Genomic DNA, 22,898 nt, shown 5'->3' on the forward strand with positions numbered 1-22,898 from the left:
CGGTCTTCAATATCCTCATGTCTCGGATGTGGCGTAGTCAATCAATGTGAACAAGGATGAACAAACACAATATATACAAAACAATATATACAAGACTATACTACAAAGGAAATGAACTTGTTTTTGGATTTTCAATTTTACAATTTTTTTTGGATTTTTTGAAATTTTTGATTTTTTTTTTGGATTTTGTATAAAAGTCAAGTTAGAATTTCCCATCCCTACACTAGGATGGGCATTGTCCTCAATGGCTAATACGATAGGAAATTATGCAATGAATATGCATGATTTCTAAACTAAATGCAAACTATACTAAACTACACTACATGATGCATGTGTTTTTTTTATGGCGGAGAGCATAATTTAAATTAGCTCCCAATGCATATGCATGGACTTCCCCAAACCAAAATAGACATTATTTCTAATGTCATGAATTTCGGGGGAGTTCATGCACATGGAATGCAATGCATGAAACTAAAGATTGTCATTTTGGATTTTACAAGTCGGGAACAATAATAATGAACACCTTAATGATGCCAAGTTTTTAGTCCTCCAATGTTGCTAGGACTCCACAAAATGATCAAGATAAAATAAAAACAAGAGAAGTAGACAAACCATAAGGGAGGTGTAAGAATGTAGGAGCCATTGTATCATCATCATCATCATCATCATCCTCACCCATTGTATCATCATCATCATCATCATCATCATCATCATCATCATCATCATCATCATCATCATCATCATCATCATCTTACTCTCTTGAGGCATCATCAACCTCCATAGATGTGGAATCATGTCCACTCTCACTTTCACTTGCTTGTTCTTCCTCACTTTCCTCTTCCTCTTCTTGGACTTCTTTTTCTTGAACCTCTTCTTCTTCTCCTTCTTGGTCACCACCCTCTTCAACAACCATATCCTCTCCACCCGGTCTACCACCACTAGAAATGCTAGGAAAGAATACTTCCCTATCCGCCCAACTAGGCAAAGGACAAGACGGATCAAGAAGTCCTTGCCTAGCTAGATGTAGGAGGGGCGGATATTGGGCCTTGTAAGCATCCACTCTATCATTGTAAGCTTGCTTATGCATTTACCTCATGAGTAGGGTCAAGTAATCATTTCCCACTTCGACATCTTTGGGTTTGAACTCGTTGTATTCAAATGGGTAAGGTGGGGTGATAATGGAGGAGGAGGGCACGACAATTTCGCCCCTTTGTTGTTGAATGATATACTCGGTCTCTTCGGAGAGTGGGAGAAGGTAGTTCGGTCGGTGAACATTCAATCGGCAAATTTTGGAAGGCAAGGTGAAGGATCTAGCTTCATTTGTTAACCACCCATATTTGTTGTCAAGAGTGTCGTGCTTGACCCACTTAAAATTGTGAATCATGGTGTCCATATCAATAAGATGGCCTCCTTTAACCGGCACATAAGTGTTGTTTTTGTTGAAATTCCGGTTGAAATGCTTAGCCAAATGAGTAACTAGTCCTCCATTGACAATAAAGGTGATGCCTTCTTTGCCACAATCGACATTAAGCCATCGTTCAACCAAAAGTCTTAGAGCATTGTATGGCTTGGTAAATTCCCTCCCAATGTTCAAGGCCGACTCAAGAAGAATACAATCGAGCTTGGTAAGATGATTTGTGCCATTTCTGGCTATCAAAGTATTCCCAATGACCTTATGCCATACTCTAATGCCCGGATGGTGGACTAAGAGAGCACGACAATCATGAAAGCATACGAATTTCTTTCCGGAAATTGCCATCCAAAGAGGAGAGGGGTCATACTTGATAGGAATCTTTGTATATTTCGGGTTATCACTAAGGCCTAATATCTTACCCAATTCGCCATAAGTTATGCGTCTATCAAAATTTTCAAGACGAAACTCGATGTTGGTTCGAGTCTCCACCCTTGTGACTTTCAAAGAACTTAAAAATTCCAAGGTGAGGGAGGGGTATGTCAATTCTTTCATTGTAAACAATTTACCCAATCCCATAGACTCAAAGAAGGTTTTGGTTTGTTCAAGAACACCCAACTTTGACAATGCATCTTCACAAATAAACTTAGTAGGCATGGTGGTTTTCTTAGCAAAGAGAATGAATTTCTCCCTATGAGAGTCGGAAGTGAAAATTACCTCCGGATAATTGGATAATTGTTCAATGACCGGAGTTGTTGATGTTGTAGCTTCCATAGGGGGATCTTGTTGTTGAACCTCCAACCTTGCCTCATGGATTACCAAAGCCTTTGACAATTGTTTTGCTTGAAGAGCTAGTTGCCTTTTGGAGAGTGTCTTCTTTTGGGGTGCCTTGTTGCCTCCTTTAGTTCTTGCCATTCTCCTTTGCTTGATTACACTAATGAAAGATTGAAATCTTCAATTTTTAGTGATACCCAAATCGATTTAGGATGAATGAATGTTGCTTTGTATCCTAAAAATCGACTCAAAACTTGGAGATTTTGGTGTTTGAATCACTTGTTGTTGCAAAAGGAGTGATTAGTTTTTGTTGTGAGGAAGTTTGGATTTAATTTGGTTGAGTTTGGTTGAGGAAATTTGTTTTTGTTGATGGAGAGGATGAGGGTTTTGGGGTTTTTAGGTTTTGGGTAGTGTTTGTATGTTGAAGAAATGAGAATGAATGGGAGAAGAGGGTTTTAAAAAGACCCGTTATATTTGAAACTGTAGGGTAAGACGAGCGGACCAGGTGTCGGGACGCTCGGATTCTTCAAAATTTGGCTCAGGAAAAGACGCCACAGGACGAGCAAATTCCTGAAAAGACAAGCGGATTCTTCGTGGTGAGACGAGGGTCTTTCTGGGTGGACGCTCGGATTCCTTTACAGAGAAAATCCCAAAATTTTTGCAGCAAAAAGACGAGCGTCTTTTGTGAAGGACGACCGTCCAAAATGAGACGAGCGGTTTCTCAGCTGAGACGCTCGGATTCACAGTCAGACCAGATTTTTGATTTCTGCAGCTCTACCAGACGAGCGTCTGGTAACTTGGACGCTCGGATTTCTTCAGGATGAGCGAATTATCCATTTGACCGCTCATATTCTTCCTTGACCACACGGATTCAGGTCCATCCGTGGGTACTTTGTAACGCGTGTCATTTTCATTCTTCAATTCTCCTGTTCTTTATTGTAGGAGCATTACAAAGGCATGAATAGCCTAGACAATTTCTATCCCCACACTAAGGTAAAGCACTAGCATCAATAAAATCATAAGTCCCTCCCTCACTTCTCTCAAAATGATGAATATCTTGATCAAGGCACAAAAATATAAATCCAAAAATGACAAAAATGCAATGTAATAATTGAAATACAAGTTAGGGAGTTAGAATATTTACAAATGGTGGTTTAGGGAGTACTCCACCAAACTCTCATCCAATGTGAGATGTCAAGGGGGCATGTTCAAGGTGTTGTTGACGTTACTCAACACCTTGAAGAAGTAGTCGAAAGCTTGCTCATTATCATGATAAAAGGTCCTCAATAGATCTTTGCACTTGTTGTTCTCCATGATGGTCTTGGTTCATAGCATTACCAATATAGGGATTGAATATTCCTTTGAACTCATCATCGCAAAGACCGCAAAATTCGTCTACTTGATCACTTATCTTGAGTTGATAAAGACAACTCTCCTTCTTTCTTGTCTTGGCCAATGAGGCCTTCCTCTTCACTTGTCATGGGTGAGCTTTTAAAGCTCTCATTGTTGCTATTTCCTTGTTCTTTTGATGGAGCATCATCCACTTTCTTTTTCCATTGAAATTACAACTTCTTCCTATCATCCTTCCAGCTATAGTGATCAACCATAAAACATGGCTCATGCAATCGGGGAGCTCTCATGGTCTTGTCAAGATTGAAAGTAATGGTTTCATCTCCCATTTCAAGGGTGAGCTCTCCATGCTTCACATCGATCACTGCTCCCACGGTGTGCAAGAAAGGTCTTCCTAAGATAATAGGAATGTTGGAGTCTTCTTTCATGTCAACAATAACGAAATCCACCGGGATGAAGAATTTTCCAATTCTCACGGGAATATCTTCCCATACCCCTAAAGGTGTCTTTGTCGATATATCCGCCATTTGAAGCGTGATGTTGGTACATTTGAGTTCTCCCATTCCTAGCCTCTTGCTAACCGAATATGGATTGACACTAACACTTGCCCCAAGGTCACATAAAGCTTTGTTAATTGTAGTGTCACCAATAGTGCACGGAATGGAGAAACTTCCCGGATCCTTGAGCTTTGGAGGTGAACTCCCTTGAAGGATGGTACTACTCACCTTAGTGAAGGCAATAGTCTCAAGCTTCCGGATTGATTTCTTCTTCGTAAGGATGTCCTTCATGTACTTTGCATAGGCCGGAACGTGATTGATCAATTGCGTGAAAGGAATCGAGACTTCTAAATTCTTCACAATCTCCATAAATTTTCCAAGTTGGTCATCAAACTTAGGCTTAGCTTGACGACTCGGGAATGGAAGTCTAATCACGATGGGCTCCTTCTCTTTGGCCTTTTCTTCATTTTTCTTTGAAACTTCTTGATTGGTGGGTTCTTCTTCCCTAGAGTTTTGCACAACTCTTTCCTTGTCACTAGCCTCTACAACTTCATCCTCAACTTGTTTCTTTGGCCCTTCTGTGGACAAGGCCCTCGGGAACTGCGTCCGCGGGATCCACACTAGGCATAATCGACTCGAGGTTCTTTCGAATCGAATTAAGACATATTAGAGTCGCCACCAAGTTTTATGGGAACTTGGAACCGTTCAAGTCAACTTTACACATTTCATCGAAAAGCATAAAGCCAATCGACTACGAGTGATTAAAGATAAAGACTTGTACCCTATATCACTCGATTTGAATGACTCTCGTAATCCAATGGTATTTAGACGGATCCACAAACCATAGATCTTGAGTAAGGGGTGAGGGTACGTGTTAGGAAGCCCATAAGGACACCCAACCCCGCCCGTCAATAACGACCTCTACTAAGTCAAGTATGGATTTCAAACAAGGTCATAGCTACTACGATATATGAAATGCAAACATCGTTTTAACCCTAACATGTGAAGTTTCTATGTCGATTTAGATGCAACTAAACTAACTTTGTCAAAGTTGTATTTTAGCATGTGGGTTGATTGATCTAAGCAACATATAAACGAAAGCAAACAAGGCTTAGGGGGAATGGGGGAGCCGTTGGGATCTACCTATTACAAACCAGGCATTTCATGTCGACACAACAATAAATTAAAGATACAACTCGATCTAAATACAATTGCTACATACAGAACCGTACACGACACATTACACGGCCAATCGGCCTAGGAAACCGCGCACAAGAGGGGTGGCCCACGGCTTACATGACTCACGGCCTTGGGTCACTCCTCGTGATGTGTGCTTTCGCTCAATCTCATCGAATTAGACATAGGGCCGCACACCAAAGCATGCATTAGCATAAATCGGGCCATGTTGCTTTAAACAACATGCGATTTACTACGCTCTTACAAGCATTGGGGCACAACCATCTAACCAAACAAGACTAAGGTTTTTTGAAAGAGGTTTTGACTCGATAAAAGAAAGCTAACTTGAAAATTACAACCAAACTAACAAACACGACTCGATAAACAAAGTAATTACAAGATACGAAATAACGAGATAAAGATGAGAAAAAAACGAGAAAAGGGACTACAAGGACACGGCCAAACATGGCCCACACGATCTAGCATACCCTAATTCTTAGGTTAGATTCATTAGGTTAGATCGATGATTGCGAAACGGGTTAGGAACGAATTAGAAAACAAGTTAGAAACGACGTTGATCGATTGAAAAGAGGTCTTGCAATTGTGTATTCTACACGGCTCAAAAGGGGTCAAATTAGGTCAAGGTCGCTAATTAATTTAACTCATCGAGTGTTAATAAGAAGGTTTTAATCACGCACTCTTATACTAGCGAGAAATTAGGTGAAAGAGAGAGATGCATTCATTAAGTTACAGAATTGTTAGTTGATTTTTAAAGCTATGTCGATGTACCCTAAAGTGTCTAATTAGGTTATTAAATTGATCTAATGTCATCTAAATAAGTCATATGTTAACAATCAGAGGTCATACTAACATGCAACGGGTCCTAAGGTGGGTCGAATTGCATGAGAGAAGAGGAGATGTCAAAAGCGAAGAACGAAGTTAAAATCGTTTTATTAATGCCCTACCTTGAACACGAGGATATGTAAGTGAGACGGGGGTGTACGACCGACTGATGTAGCGGTTTCTTTTCCCATCTCAAGTCAACGCGGGTGTTCATGGTGGTACTTTAACTCATACTCGGACTAAACTAGTTTCATAGTTAATTTAAACGATAAATAAAAGCGATAAACAAACAAAACAAACTATAAAAGAACAAACATAAAAACGAAATAAAAAAAAAGGAGAAAGAAGAGGATTTGATGCACCCTCAACCTACATGTATCGTTGACACCGTCTTGGGTCGTAATCGATGGTAGATTTTATCTCGAGAGGCCGTCGTTGACGAAGAAACAAAGCAAACACGCGTTTTTGGCAAATCTGGACAGCAACTTTCAAACAATGATTTCTCCCTCGTTTCACGATGAAAATTCGATTTAAAAGATGTTTTGAAAACTAGAAAGAGAGGAGAACAGAGATCTTAAAGCAACCCCTGCTCGTTTTGAGTTATTGGGCATGAAAAACGAGCACAAACAGAATCGACAGACAGAACAAATCACAAAAACAGAGTGTATAACACTCTGTTTTTCGAGGGATTTCGTGTACTCTCAAGGGCAATTTGGCTCGTAAATCTTTGTCTAATGTGTAGATGGATGTTATGTGGTTAATTAGGAACAAGAAAATCGAGTTTTGATGGAGGTTTGAGGGAGGAACGAATTGTTTTTCGAGGAGGACACACAAACAGTTTCAGTTTGTATGTCGGTTTTGTGGAGGGTTTTTGAGAGGCAATTAGGGTTTGTTTCTGAGGTTCAAAGCTTGTGAGTGATGGTAGGATGTGGGGAGAACTTCGAGGAATGAATGTATGATGAAGGGTGGGTATTTATAAGGAGTTAAAGTAGGGTAAAAGGGAGGAGAGGCAGACGGGCTCGGCTGAACATAGCTGCTGTCCAGCAGCTTTTGGGGGGGTTTTCTAGGATTCGTATGGGGGGTTTTCTTGGTGATTAAGGTAAGGTAATATGGGTAGGATATTAGGGTATGGGTTAGGGTTAATGGGCACGGGTTTTGGTGGTATTTGGAGCGGGTTTTGGGCTCGGGATTGAGCTGCAAAACAGGGGGCTGTTCGGTGTATTTGCGGGCTGTTTGGGGGCTGTTTGGGACGAGAATTTGGGCCGTGGATAGGGGGTTCGAACTGGGGTGGATGGGTAGAGGCTTAGGTTGGTTAGTGTACTCGAGATTCGTGCCAATTCGTAAAGAAAACGGGCTCAAAAACCGAGCTAAAATTGAGCTCAAAAACACATGTTCAAAACGAGTTCTTTTCAATTTTCAAATCGATTTTTCAAATCAATTAACACATTAAAATAAATGATTTTTCAAACCAAATATACTCATAAAATGATTTTTCAAATCAAATATTTATTTTATTTTCAATAAAATAAACTTGGGAAAATAAATTCAAAATAAAATAAAATAAATTGAATTCACCTAAAAAAGCTATAATTTAAATATCATTTAAATTAATAAAATGAGCTCACTTAAAAAAAACATTAATTTAAATATCATTTAAATTAATAAAATACTTCATCGACGACGCCCATTCTACATCGTAAAACGAGCTCCAAATAATGACAATGACAACTAAAGAATACATGTGTCCTATCATCATCGGGTGTTTGTCGGGTTCTCTATAAATTCCAATATCGACGGATACGGGTATCTACAGAGCCCGCACTTTGACTGAGGCTTGGACAAGGCGAAAGTCAAAGTATACCCCAGGTCCCTTTCGACCTGAAGATTCTTCGGGTCGTTTATAGTCCATTAGACTTGCGTATATAAGCTCGCCAGCCATAAGTAGAGATCATACCTGAAACTTCGTTGGGGATTGACTCTTGCTTCTGTTGTGTCATAAATTGCATATATGGTGGATTGAGCCTTATCCTTAGGCGCCTACGTATCCATTTCTGACGGAATCAAACCCGCGTCGTAGTTCGGCCACTGCTGACACATGCCCAAAGTTTATCATCGGCTGGCACTTGTCCGAAATTCATCATCTGCTGACATTTGCCCAAAATTTATCATCCGCTGGCAGGTGTCCAAATGGGACGGGACTTTCCGAGGAGGTTGCCGCCGCTTTCATCATTTGCTTTCAGCTAAGGAATTCCTCCATTTCATACTCTTGTATTGAATTGAATTCTTGGTGGATGTCACCCTTTACATCTTGATAATGGTCTCTGAAGCCAACGGCTTCAGAGCCCCCAGTTTGCAATGGCTCTAAAGTCGAAGACTTTAGAGCCCCCAGTTGAAGCATATCCTGCTACATTTGAAACACAACAACGTACTAGCAATAATCATCACATAAGCACATTTGGATCATCGATCTTCAAATTGGATTATTTGAAAGATTGGGTCATCGACCCGAAAATTGAATTTGAAAATTTTGAATAATTGGGTCATCGACCCGAAGTTTGAATTTTGACATCATTTATGATGTTGGGCCATCGACCCGAAATTTGAATTTGAAACGAATCATTTGGGTGTTGGGTCATCGACCCAAAATTTGATTTTGAACTCTGAGGTTTGAACCTGGACTTGGATCATCTATCCATTACCAAAAGTTTTTGAAATTTTGAAATATTGAAATATTTGAGATCGAACCTTGATGGGTGAGCATGAAATACGACACAGACACTCTGTATGACTCGTAAACAACGTGGGCGTAGCCCGCTACCGTAAAACAAAAAAGGAAAATAAAACCCTAAGTGTGCACGGGTTTTAATTCAATTATGGACTTGTTGGGGGGTAGAAATGTAAATTGGCCGTTCCGGCGCCAAAATATGGCAAATGGGAATCACAAGGTCGTCGAACTTGGGACGGAGATATCTTATGGCATGGTCGTGCTCCCGAGGGCACATGGGAATCAAGATCACTTGGCATTGACAGGGTGGATTAAACTCACGGAGCAACAACGTTGGCTTCGCCCAGACACTAAACACGGACTGATTTTATGAAAGCACTTAGACATCACACATGACTTTTGTTGGGAACATTCTGTCACTCTTCTCCTCGCCTCCTTTCTTTTCAGCGAGTTTTCATCATTTCTTGCCACTGCCTTCTTTCTTTTCAGCGGGCTTTTACTAATTTTCCTCCACGCCTTCTTTCTTTTCAGCGGGTTTTTCATATTTTCTGTTCCCAACACAAACCCACATCTATGTGACTCAGCATCTTTGCCTAAACCATTAGATAAAGCTCATTCTGAGACTCGATACTATTCATCCGAACCTATATCCTCATCCTAGTCTACATCGAGTGCTAAGACCGACTCAAACAAAGGTGGCTTCATTTGGACTTGGTTAAGACCCGTAAGAAACCGACAAGATGACAACTTGGTTGATGAGTGGATTGAATCCCTTATTCTGAAGGACTGCCTACGTATTCGCGTGGAGCAAAATCAAATCCGACGTAGTTCGATCATGGTGCATAAACATGGCATTTTGATTGTGTGTACACACTCGAAGGTTTCACCTAAGGTATCATGTCGTATCCCATTCTAGCCTGTAAGGTACCGTTAAATCCCGTGTCTAGGGTTGGTACAAAAGGTTGTGTTTCTTTGGGATGTGGAGCTTGGTAAAAACAAGTTTGAATGGTTAACCATCATTCTGAAGGCTTGTTTTGTGGTGTTAAGGCCAAGGGCTATGGCTTATAACGTGGTTGGAAATGGTGTCTCAGGCTTGATGAAACCCGAGTACAAATGGGTTGGAAAATGATGTGGGTTCAAATTTCCATGTCTGACCCTAAAGGCTGGGTGTAACAACACAAGCGGAATAATTCTCAAAATTCCCGACTATCCCTTTGTAACTGTCTCAGGAAGGACTTAGAGGGTAAAGAGGTTACTACTTAAGCTTTTGGGCTTCGCCCATTGAACTTCAACTATGGGTACTTGACTTGACTTCTGGCTTCCGTAACTTCGACATCCAACCAAAAGCAATCCGCAATAACTTCAACATCTTTTTTTTCTTTTTTCTTTTTCTTTCATCTTTTTTTTTTCATTTTTCATTTTTTCTCGTTTTCTCATTTTTTTCATTCTTTTTCATCTTTTTTCTCTCTTTGAATGATCTTCTATTCATTCTCTTAGTCATAAATGGATACACCTTGAAAACCGGGCTTCGCCAACTAATTTGGGTAAGAACTAACAATTCCTTGTTAGAACGGGTTGATATCTTCTCTCTTCGAGATGGGATGATTTTATGGGGAAAAGGCTTGCCTTCCGTCATCGATAGGGGAAACAAGGAGCGAGTCCGGGTTTGTCATAGAATCATCTAAAAGCTTGTCATAAACATTGGTTCAGATGGAGGTTTTCTACCGCCAGACATGGAATAGGTATAGGAATCAAACACAGGATCCTAGTGTACCTTACATTTTGAAACGGGACATATTTCTACCCCAGGGATGCCTTTGAGCGTGTTGTGCATTTTATCATGCTTTCAGAATGATTGAGGATTGAAAACAAGACATATTTGGAAACGAAACTGGAACTTTTTATTGGAAAGACAAATGCTTAACAGACTCGAAGAAACGATTCCTAGGACACATCCTAGGTCATCGCGGAACAAACGACTCAAATTCAAAAAAAAAAAAAAAAGAAAGTTCTAGACTCGACTCGACTAAGATAAGAAAACAGATCCCGACTCATAATTTTCAAATCTGGTCTTGAGCTTTCTCTTGTTCAAATTGTCGGCTTAGATGCTCGGCTCTTGTCCTTGATCCCTGTGATGGTTTGCCTCCATCCCGAGGTAGTCCTCTGAGGATCTACGCCAGTGATGAAGGTTGGTGAATCGAATTGTCTTTTATTAACTTCGTTAATGAGAGTAGTACATTCTAGAGCGAGACTCCCGATTTGAATTTCATTCTTCGGGTTTGGCAAGAATTCACAGCAATCCACAAATATTTTCCCGATAAACACCCCTTTCAAGTGACATGGGTGGATAAGATGGGAATAATCGACATTGTCTTCGACAGAAACAAAATTGGTGTGATCGCCAAATGGATTGGTGATGTTATTGGGTTTAACAGTTGGGATCGGGAGTGTTCCACTCTCAATCATGTCTTGGATTTCGTGCTTCAGTCGATAGCACCTTTCAGTATCATGGCCTTTACCTTGATGAAAGGCACAGTAGGCATTTGGTTTATACCATTTACCTTGTTGATCAGCGGGAGGGTCCGGAGTTGGACAATAAGCTTCAGCTTTCCTTGGGCTATGAGCCTTTGGAGAGCATATGTATAAGTGCATCCGATATTGGTGAATGCCCTAGGTGTTTGGCGCTGCGGCTTCTTCGATTGCCCTTCTAAGAGATTGATGCCTTCATCTAAATGGGTCGTTGCTGGGGCTTTGGTCCTAGACGATGAGGCCCCTTGGTACCCTTTCGGCTTTTCGCCTACTCGCCCTTATGACATCATCTTCTACCTTTATCCCGATTCTTATCAATTCTTTGAAAGAGCCAAAATTCTGGTATTTCAGAGCATTGCGGTAAATAGGTCATAGATTCTTTACGAACTTATCTACCATTTCAACTTCGTCGGGCTTCTTGGCTAACTTCACGCTTTCAGCGCGCCATCTTGCAAGGAATTCAGTAAAACCTTCTTTTTCTTTCTGTGTCATCACCTCCAATGTTCTTATGTTGGTTTGAATCTCGACATTGTCGGATAGTGCTTGAGAACTCCACCGTAATATCTGCGAAAGTGGGGAAGTTCTTAAGGTCCAGTTGTAGAACCACGCCTTCGGTGTTCATCCGCAGATTGAGCGAAAATTTCGAGAGCATGTCGTGAGGCACTCCCTTCAATGCTAAGTACCCCTTATAGGCCTTAACATGGTGGACTGGATCTTCTGTGCCCTTAAACTTTGGGATATCGGTGAGTACCATGTTCGTGGGCAACTTATCCCGAATCGGGGCATAGGCCCTAGCATTTTCATAGTGGATGTTCTTCCCCTGGGAGAGTTTCAGACGGTCTTCAATGAACTTGAACCGTTTCTCCAGATCAGTCAGAGGTGGGGTAGATGGAGGGGAATCTTCACCCAGCTTAGATTCAATTGCATCCATGCGGGTCATCATGAGGTTCACGGCCTCAGTAAGCTTGTTAACAGCATCTTCCATTGCTTGACGTCGGGTTTTTGGCGGCCTTTCTACAAGAAAACCCCGTACTGAGTCAATATTTAAAGTAAGAGCCCCTGCACACTAAAGGACACGACCCCAACTTGACTCAAACAAAGACTCGACTTGAGACTGACTAACCAAAGGTTCGACTCACGGTTGGATCTAGACCTTGATTCATTTGGAATCGACAAAACGACACGACCCGAATCATCATAATTCGGTTCTAAACCGGACTCGGTGTGACTAAACCCGTGATTGGACTAACATAGCCCATAGGTTCGTATGAAACGTCCACAATGGCCAAGCTTGGACGTTTCTGTGGACTATCCTAGACCAAATGGTCGACCAACATGACTCAAAGCCCAAGAGGTGAGCTTGGGTGACCCAACAGGGTCATGTTCTAGACTTTTAGAATGAAACACACCCGGCCTAACACGGCCAAGACCCGGACACGACTTGACGCATTTCATGCTTGGTTGAGGTTCGAGAGGCACTTTGGATTGATTTTGAAAAACGAAAGATTGATTCGAAAATGAGATTTGAAATGGGCAGCATGCCGGCTATAAAAGCTCATTTTGGCCGAAATTTCTAGTCCTATTTGGGCAGCATTCCGCGTTTTGAAAACCATGCTATTTTGAAAGTAAGTTGTTCAAAAGTTCGGTTTTGAAAAGGACATGGGAAATTTCGAAAAGACTCGGGAAAACAATTTGCACATTGCCATTCTCATGTTATAAGGATGTATGCTCCTAGACATTTCTAAGTCTCGGCAAGTCTTCTACAAGAAGGTCTATGCCCTCCATCCTTTTGCGGTCTTATAGAGCAAGGTGTCTTAAGGTAGAGTACCTAGAAGATCGTCCCCACCATCAAGAACCACGCGAGGTGAAGTGGAAGCGAGCAATGTGCAGCTTCCTAGCATAGTGGGACGTCGCCCCCACGCATCACGAAGAAACGCTGGGACGGCCCGGCAAGTCCTTAAGGGTTTATGCATGAATCGTAGCACTATGAGTAATGTTTTACTTTCCAACACTTTCTTTTCAAGTTTCACCTCGGAGGAAAAGACCCTAGAAACAAAGTGTAACTAGTCCTCTTTTCCCCAGCAGAGTCGCCAAACTGTGGACAAGGCCCTCGGGAACTGCGTCCGCGGGATCCACACTAGGCATAATCGACTCGAGGTTCTTTCGAATCGAATTAAGACATATTAGAGTCGCCACCAAGTTTTATGGGAACTTGGAACCGTTCAAGTCAACTTTACACATTTCATCGAAAAGCATAAAGCCAATCGACTACGAGTGATTAAAGATAAAGACTTGTACCCTATATCACTCGATTTGAATGACTCTCGTAATCCAATGGTATTTAGACGGATCCACAAACCATAGATCTTGAGTAAGGGGTGAGGGTACGTGTTAGGAAGCCCATAAGGACACCCAACCCCGCCCGTCAATAACGACCTCTACTAAGTCAAGTATGGATTTCAAACAAGGTCATAGCTACTACGATATATGAAATGCAAACATCGTTTTAACCCTAACATGTGAAGTTTCTATGTCGATTTAGATGCAACTAAACTAACTTTGTCAAAGTTGTATTTTAGCATGTGGGTTGATTGATCTAAGCAACATATAAACGAAAGCAAACAAGGCTTAGGGGGAATGGGGGAGCCGTTGGGATCTACCTATTACAAACCAGGCATTTCATGCCGACACAACAATAAATTAAAGATATAACTCGATCTAAATACAATTGCTACATACAGAACCGTACACGACACATTACACGGCCAATCGGCCTAGGAAACCGCGCACAAGAGGGGTGGCCCACGGCTTACATGACTCACGGCCTTGGGTCACTCCTCGTGATGTGTGCTTTCGCTCAATCTCATTGAATTAGACATAGGGCCGCACACCAAAGCATGCATTAGCATAAATCGGGCCATGTTGCTTTAAACAACATGCGATTTACTACGCTCTTACAAGCATTGGGGCACAACCATCTAACCAAACAAGACTAAGGTTTTTTGAAAGAGGTTTTGACTCGATAAAAGAAAGCTAACTTGAAAATTACAACCAAACTAACAAACACGACTCGATAAACAAAGTAATTACAAGATACGAAATAACGAGATAAAGATGAGAAAAAAACGAGAAAAGGGACTACAAGGACACGGCCAAACATGGCCCACACGATCTAGCATACCCTAATTCTTAGGTTAGATTCATTAGGTTAGATCGATGATTGCGAAACGGGTTAGGAACGAATTAGAAAACAAGTTAGAAACGACGTTGATCGATTGAAAAGAGGTCTTGCAATTGTGTATTCTACACGGCCCAAAAGGGGTCAAATTAGGTCAAGTTCGCTAATTAATTTAACTCATCGAGTGTTAATAAGAAGGTGCTAATCACGCACTCTTATACTAGCGACAAATTAGGTGAAAGAGAGAGATGCATTCATTAAGTTACAGAATTGTTAGTTGATTTTTAAAGCTATGTCGATGTACCCTAAAGTGTCTAATTAGGTTATTAAATTGATCTAATGTCATCTAAATAAGTCATATGTTAACAATCAGAGGTCATACTAACATGCAACGGGTCCTAAGGTGGGTCGAATTGCACGAGAGAAGAGGAGATGTCAAAAGCGAAGAACGAAGTTAAAATCGTTTTATTAATGCCCTACCTTGAACACGAGGATATGTAAGTGAGACGGGGGTGTACGACCGACTGATGTAGCGGTTTCTTTTCCCATCTCAGGTCAACGCGGGTGTTCATGGTGGTACTTTAACTCATACTCGGACTAAACTAGTTTCATAGTTAATTTAAACGATAAATAAAAGCGATAAACAAACAAAACAAACTATAAAAGAACAAACATAAAAACGAAATAAAAAAAAAGGAGAAAGAAGAGGATTTGATGCACCCTCAACCTACATGTATCATTGACACCGTCTTGGGTCGTAATCGATGGTAGATTTTATCTCGAGAGGCCGTCGTTGACGAAGAAACAAAGCAAACACGCGTTTTTGGCAAATCTGGACAGCAACTTTCAAACAATGATTTCTCCCTCGTTTCACGATGAAAATTCGATTTAAAAGATGTTTTGAAAACTAGAAAGAGAGGAGAACAGAGATCTTAAAGCAACCCCTGCTCATTTTGAGTTATTGGGCACGAAAAACGAGCACAAACAGAACTGGACAGACAGGAACAAACCGCGAAAACAGAGTGTATAACACTCTGTTTTTCGAGGGATTTCGTGTACTCTCAAGGGAAATTTGGCTCGTAAATCTTTGTCTAATGTGTATATGGATGTTATGTGGTTAATTAGGAACAAGAAAATCGATTTTTGATGGAGGTTTGAGGGAGGAACGAATTGTTTTTCGAGGAGGACACACAAACAGTTTCAGTTTGTATGTCGGTTTTGTGGAGGGTTTTTGAGAGGCAATTAGGGTTTGTTTCTGAGGTTCAAAGCTTGTGAGTGATGGTAGGATGTGGGGAGAACTTCGAGGAATGAATGTATGATGAAGGGTGGGTATTTATAAGGAGTTAAAGTAGGGTAAAAGGGAGGAGAGGCAGACGGGCTCGGCTGAACATAGCTGCTGTCCAGCAGCTTTTGGGGGGGTTTTCTAGGGTTCGTATGGGGGGTTTTCTTGGTGATTAAGGTAAGGTAATATGGGTAGGATATTAGGGTATGGGTTAGGGTTAATGGGCACGGGTTTTGGTGGTATTTGGAGCGGGTTTTGGGCTCGGGATTGAGCTGCAAAACAGGGGGCTGTTCGGTGTATTTGCGGGCTGTTTGGGGGGTGTTTGGGACGAGAATTTGGGCCGTGGATAGGGGGTTCGAACTGGGGTGGATGGGTAGAGGCTTAGGTTGGTTAGTGTACTCGAGATTCGTGCCAATTCGTAAAGAAAACGGGCTCAAAAACCGAGCTAAAATCGAGCTCAAAAACACATGTTCAAAACGAGTTCTTTTCAATTTTCAAATCGATTTTTCAAATCAATTAACACATTAAAATAAATGATTTTTCAAACCAAATATACTCATAAAATGATTTTTCAAATCAAATATTTATTTTATTTTCAATAAAATAAACTTGGGAAAATAAATTCAAAATAAAATAAAATAAATTGAATTCACCTAAAAAAGCTATAATTTAAATATCATTTAAATTAATAAAATGAGCTCACTTAAAAAAAACATTAATTTAAATATCATTTAAATTAATAAAATACTTCATCGACGACGCCCATTCTACATCGTAAAACGAGCTCCAAATAATGACAATGACAACTAAAGAATACATGTGTCCTATCATCATCGGGTGTTTGTCGGGTTCTCTATAAATTCCAATATCGACGGATACGGGTATCTACACCTTCATATCTTGTACCACTCCTCAAGTGAATGGCACTAACCGTTTCATGTCTTGGGGGGATTACTTTGAGGTGGTAATTGCCCCTTTTGTCTTTGAGAGCTTGAAGATGCTAGTTGGGTCATTTGGGTTTCCAACATTTTTGTGTGGGCTAGGATATTGTTGATGGTGATGTCTTTTGCTTGGCTATCTTTTTGCATTTGAGTGAAAAATTCTTGTTGATTCTTTTGCATTTGGAGGACCGCTTTTTGAACATCAAAACCTTGGTCATTTTGTTGATTGTATGGAGTTTGATTTTGATAACCTTGGTTTTGGTTGTAAAAGGGTCTTTGATTTTGGTTTCTCATGGGAGGTGGGGTGTATGTTGGTTGAGGGTTTTGGACATTTTGGCTTTTGTATGAGAGATTTGGATAGAATTTGGTGTTTTCATTGTAATAGTTGGAATAAGGGGTACCACTATTGTATGCTTGAAAAGCATTCACTTGCTCATTTGTTCCCCTACATTCACTTTGGTCATGTCCCAAAGTTCCACAATTCTCACATATCCCACTTGGGATTGATGAAGATGCCACCATGGCATTAACATGTTGCTTTGGTGATTTTGAGGCTTCTTCAAGCTTAGCCATAGCTTTTTCAAACTTCAAGTTGATGGTATCAATATGAGCACTAAGTTGAGCACCCAATTGAGTAATAGAGTCCACTTCATACTTTCCTCCTCTAGTAGCCTTGCGAGGTCTACTATATTGTGAATTATGGACCGCCATTTCCTCAATCTTGTTCCAAGTTTGATTATCGTCAACTTCGGTGAACATACCATTTGATCCCATGTTGAGAATGTTTCTTGATTCTTCATAAAGACCATTCCAAAATTGTTGTACCAAGAACCACTCGCTAAGCCCATGATGAGGACATGAGCGACAAGTTCCTTTGAATCGCTCCCAAGCTTCGTACAAAGATTCTTCGTCCCTTTGCTTAAAACCCGTAATTTGGGCTCTTAGCATGTTAGTCTTTTCCGGAGGGTAGAAATTTTTTGTAGAAAGCTAGAGCCAACTTCTTCCAAGAGTCAATTCCAGGAGTAGCCTTATCAAGGCTCTTTAACCATTGTTTCGCGGTACCAATTAGAGAAAAAGGAAATAAGACCCATCGAATTTGGTCTTGAGTCACTCCGGTTTGTGAAATCGCATCACAATAGTCACAAAAAGTCTCCATGTGAGAATGAGGGTCTTCACTAGGCATCCCCCCAAATTGGTCTTTCGACTAATTGAATAAATGCGGATTTTGCAATGAAATTTCCGGTTAAGTGTTGTGGTGTGGGAGTTCCATTGGGTAGGTTCTCCTCGGTTAGTACGGAATGTGATGAAAACTTAGGCATTGTGGGTTGATTTTGTGTTGGGTTTTGTGTTGGGTTCTCTTCACCTTCTCTTGCAAAAGGGTTGATGAACTCAATAGTATTTGGTTGAATATCTACAACCTCACCAATACCTCTCAAAGTATTTCTATCAAGTCTTCTATTGGTTGTCAAAGTCCTTTCAATTTCGTGATCAATGGGTAACAAGTTACCTTGTGATCTTCTAGACATGAAAAATATCAAACAACTCAAAAACAATTAGAACAAACCTTGAGGAGTTTTAGTTCCCCAAGGCAAAGAAAGACACAACTAATAACAATCAAAGAAAATCAAATCAAGTTAACACCGTCCCCGACAACGGCGCCATTTTTGGCCGGTCCGCTTTGACCTTAGATTTCGGTTACTTGTCATTAGGAGCACCTAGACCAAAACAATATTTATAACTTCACAAACAACTCTACTACTAGTAAAGAGGCAAGTAAAGGTCGGATCCCAAGGGACGGGTATTGATGTAGGATTTTCGATTGCAAGTAGTGGTGTCTAGGGGTGTCACAATTTGGGTTGAGATAAGAAGATCACTAAACTAAATAACAATAAAAGTAAACAAGCAAGATGACTAAAATGAGATGTAAACAATTGATTAAAAGCACTAGGGTGTCATGGGTTCATAGAGGATTCATGGGAATTGATCATACAAACATATTCTCAAATTATAAGCAAGCAATTATTGTTGTGAAAGGATCGAGTTGGTTTATATCTTACAATCGTAGGAAGGTTTGGGTCCCGGAGCCGAATCGATTAGATTGTACAACACCTACAAGTCGACTTAATCCTCCCTACTCAACTATATGCATGGTCTAATGAGACTCGAGTTGGTTTATGTCTTACAAGTCTCATTAAAAAGGTAAGTGATGGGTAAAAAATACAAGGATTCATAGGCTCGCATTTCATCAAACATAACATGTGCATAAGTTGAGATCACAACAAGCAAAGCAAATAAATTATGTGAACATATTAGATTAAGCATGAATCATCCCCCATGTTGGTTTCCCCTAATTCCCCATTAACCCTAGTTATGGAAACTACTCACTCATTATCAAGTTTAACATGTTAACAAGGTTGTCAATCATATTAACAAAGCAAAACATGATGAATAAATGAAGTTGATTAACAATAATTAAAAAGGGATTAAGAGAATTATACCTAATGATGATTCCAAAATAATAATGCAAAGAATAATAGAAGTACTTGATGATTGATGGAAGGTTGTCAATCTCCCAATAACCCAAATAATCTTCAATTACCCAAAATAAAAGATGAACAATAGAGAAATTAAGGAAATGAGATTTGTATTAAGACTTGATTAGAAGTTGATTACAAGATTAAAGAGAGATTAGAATAATATAAACTACACTAAATATTGATAAGAAGAACATGATAATCTAATTAGACTAATGGGGTATTTATAGTGGGGATTAGGTGCACAAATTAGGGTTACTAAGAGCTTAAATGACGATTAAGTCCTTGAGGAATCGCTCCTCTCAAGAAAAGATGCGGGTCTTCTTTTAGCTAGTCTTTCAAAAATATGCGCATCTCGAATGGAGAAAGAAGAGGACGTGTTGCACTAGAGGACAATCCGAGCGTCCAAAAGGTCGGGACGAGCGGATTGTTTAGGCGGCGGACGAGCGGCCTGGTAGCTTGGACGCTCGGATTGTGGAGCTTGTGGACGAGCGTCCCGATAGGTGAGACGCTCGGATCCTAGTCCAGCGTGCCATTTCTTCTTTTCTTCTTCCAACAATCCTCCGGGATTTTGTCGGAGATGCAAGGATCTTCCTCATCATTGCCCATCTACTACATTATGTACAAAGTCCTTCTAGTCTTGTCTTCTCTTTGATGCTTGGTCATTAGATTCGATCAATTTAGCTTTATTTTGCCATGAAAATGCAAGGTTTGCACTCTTCTCCTACCAAGGAAACAAAACCTCAAAGAATATGCAAAACAAAAGACTAAAGATAGTAAATGAGCCAAATATGCACTAAAAAGCATAGGAACGAGGCTAATTCGGGGACTAAATATGCTCAAATATTGATCACATCAGATAGTTTTACAAAAACTGGTCATTGTTGAGAACTGCGTTATACTCGACCGAGTGGATTGAACACTCGACCGAGTGAGGATCACTCGATCGAGTGGACTCCGCACTCGACAGAGTGTTTGGCACTCAACCGTGTGGACTCGGCACTCGATCGAGTGCACTATGGTCAGACGGGTTTTAAAACCCGCAAAACCCTTTCTCCTATTTCATTACTATCTTATTCCTTATCTCTCCAAACTCTCACTCTTCTCTCTAAGACCCTCACAGACACCATATTAGGGGATTACTGCATGGATTAGAGGACTTCTCACCTTCTCCTTCATCCTTTTACTTTGTAAGTTGAGTCTACCCTTTTCTAGTCTTATGAACCCTAACTTTTGGGGGTTTCTTATTGGGTTGTTTAATTAGTAATTAGTATTAATATGTGGGTAATTAGTGGGTAATAATAAGGGGTTTTGTATTATGTTATAGTGTAGGATAATTTGTGATAGTTATTATGCGGTATTGTAGGATGAGACGGTCTTATGAGACGGATCTTGCTTTTTAATTGGATTGCTTGTGAAGAATGCTAAAAGGTAGGTTAATCCTACTCAGTTTCAATAAGTTTAAATGGTTGCATGTGTCATTATTGTGTTGTTATTGAATTATGACATGATTGTTATGGGTAATTGTGGTTAGTCTCATAGTATTGTTGATATTTATTCATAACATATTAATGAGTCATTAGTGTTGGTTTCTTAATGTCATTGGATTTGCGTTATAACATGTGGTTGTTGGCATACATGGGTATGTGGTATGATTGACATTCATGACATATGAGAAAAAGGCATAATTGGTAAGAGTTATGCATATTCATTGTGTAATGGGCATATTGGCATATTGTGATGCATTTTGTGATATATGTGGTGGTTGGAAATGGTTGGTGGTGATAGTTGTTGTTGAGGAGACGTAAGACGGTTGGGAGACCGTCTTACGCTTGAGTCGCCTCTTGGAGATTCCCACTTCAACAGGGATATGCACATTGATGACTTGAGTACGGAGGGACTCGTGTGGTTGAGACACGACGTCTGGCAGAGGATCCAGTTAGCTTCCGGACCCGGTACGTCTGGGTGTGTACCGGTACCTATTTGTGAGGTGTGGTGTCGTGGGCGTGTCCCTAGCACCGGTGTTTGTGGGTATGTCTGGGCGTGTCCCAGTACCGGCGTGGTTGTGGGTACGTCTGACCTTGTCCCGATACCGGCGTGGTGATTGTATAATGTTGTCTCATTCATATCATTGGCATGTTGCATATTTATCTATCACGCTATGTCTTATTCCGGCCCAAACCGGGCCGGGAGCGGTTACTTATGATAGCTCACCAGGCTGTGTACATGGCCCACAGATCAACACATGTCCTTTATAGAGCATTTTGTCCTCACTCATACGCATCCCGGGAACCTTCCCAGGAGGTCACCCATCCTAAGACTACTCCCAGCCAAGCACGCTTAACTTTGGAGTTCTTTCGCATGGATGACCATAAAAGAAAGTGCACTTTGTTGATATGAGTAGTACTTCCAATCCCTTTAAGCACTAGCCGTTTAAGCCTATCACTGGACCTCTTCAATTAACGTGGGGTGTTACAATATGCTTAACTGCGGAGTTCTGATGGGATCCGATGCATTAGTGCATATTGAAAGTGACGTGCGTGTGTCTGTGTAAATTGTCACCTATTTACGAGGTGGCATGTGTCGATCCATATGATATTTCCGATCATATGGGGAGCAGGTTAAGTACAGGTTGGTTTGATGTCACAAGGGAGACAAGACGCGCTTTGGACTTGGAGTCGAGCTACCTAGTTAGATGACTTAGATGGTAGTCGGGTTGTACATGTTATAGTTTAAATTTAACATTCATTTATTCATTTTTAATTCATTAAATACTTTATTTATATTAAATGTTTCTTAATTGCAACTCCGATTCACCGTCTCGGGAAACCGAGATGGTAACATCCTCCCATTACCTTGGCCGGGTAAGAAGGGGGTGTTACAAAGTGGTATCAGAGCGGCGATTTTGGAACCTGAACCAATGAACCAAAATGAACCTAGGTGTGTCAATAAAATGAACCCGACTTGAGTATAATAGGAGGTCAGTTTTGGATGAGTAGGCGCTCTCATATCAAACTAGTGCCTATTGTCTCGGTTGGTCACTACGTGGGTGGTTATGAGTATGGGTAACGCTATGTGAATCATGTTATGGGTTGCATGTATGTTATGGTAAAGGATGCATTCTTATAGTCTATGTTTTATATGACATGGGGTATGATAACTTGTGGAAGTCGGGTGAAAGAATTATGTGTACAACATGTTTCGGGAAGGATTGTTGTGTGTGTGTATGCATGAGGGACATTAGTCCTTAATCTTGGCATGTAGATATCGTATGCATGTTTGAACTTGTTAGTGCTATCGTTAAAGCATGAATAATGACGGTTGTTGGTAGAGTAGTTATGAGTATGAAGGTAATGTGTCAAAGACGGTGAGTATGATGCCGTACGATGCTAACTCGGGATGGACCGATAGTCGGTGGACTCCCGAATCCTTCTTTGTGTTGCAGGGAAACCATAGTTTAATTTAACCAAGAATTGAAAGCCGTAGAGGATAACTCGAGTGAGTACAGGGCCACACTCGACTGAGTAGGGTAGTACTCGACCGAGTGGACCAGTCACTCGACCGAGTGGGCAAATTCCAGAAAATGGTAAACTTCTGGAAATGGTCACTCGATCGAGTAACCATGTCACTTGATCGAGTGGAGCTGCACTCGACCGAG

The 22,898-nt window shown here is 40.8% G+C and overlaps 1 non-coding gene across 1 annotated transcript; it reads left to right on the forward strand.

The window, feature by feature from the left end:
• The first annotated feature begins 17,547 nt into the window (after window positions 1-17,547).
• Window positions 17,548-17,654, forward strand: LOC141603321 (small nucleolar RNA R71). The gene has a single exon (XR_012525205.1). It is a non-coding gene; the product is annotated as a small nucleolar RNA R71 (small nucleolar RNA).
• Window positions 17,655-22,898: the final 5,244 nt, after the last annotated feature.

Source organism: Silene latifolia, chromosome 9 (assembly GCF_048544455.1).
Source record: "Silene latifolia isolate original U9 population chromosome 9, ASM4854445v1, whole genome shotgun sequence".
Lineage (NCBI taxonomy): Eukaryota > Viridiplantae > Streptophyta > Magnoliopsida > Caryophyllales > Caryophyllaceae > Silene > Silene latifolia.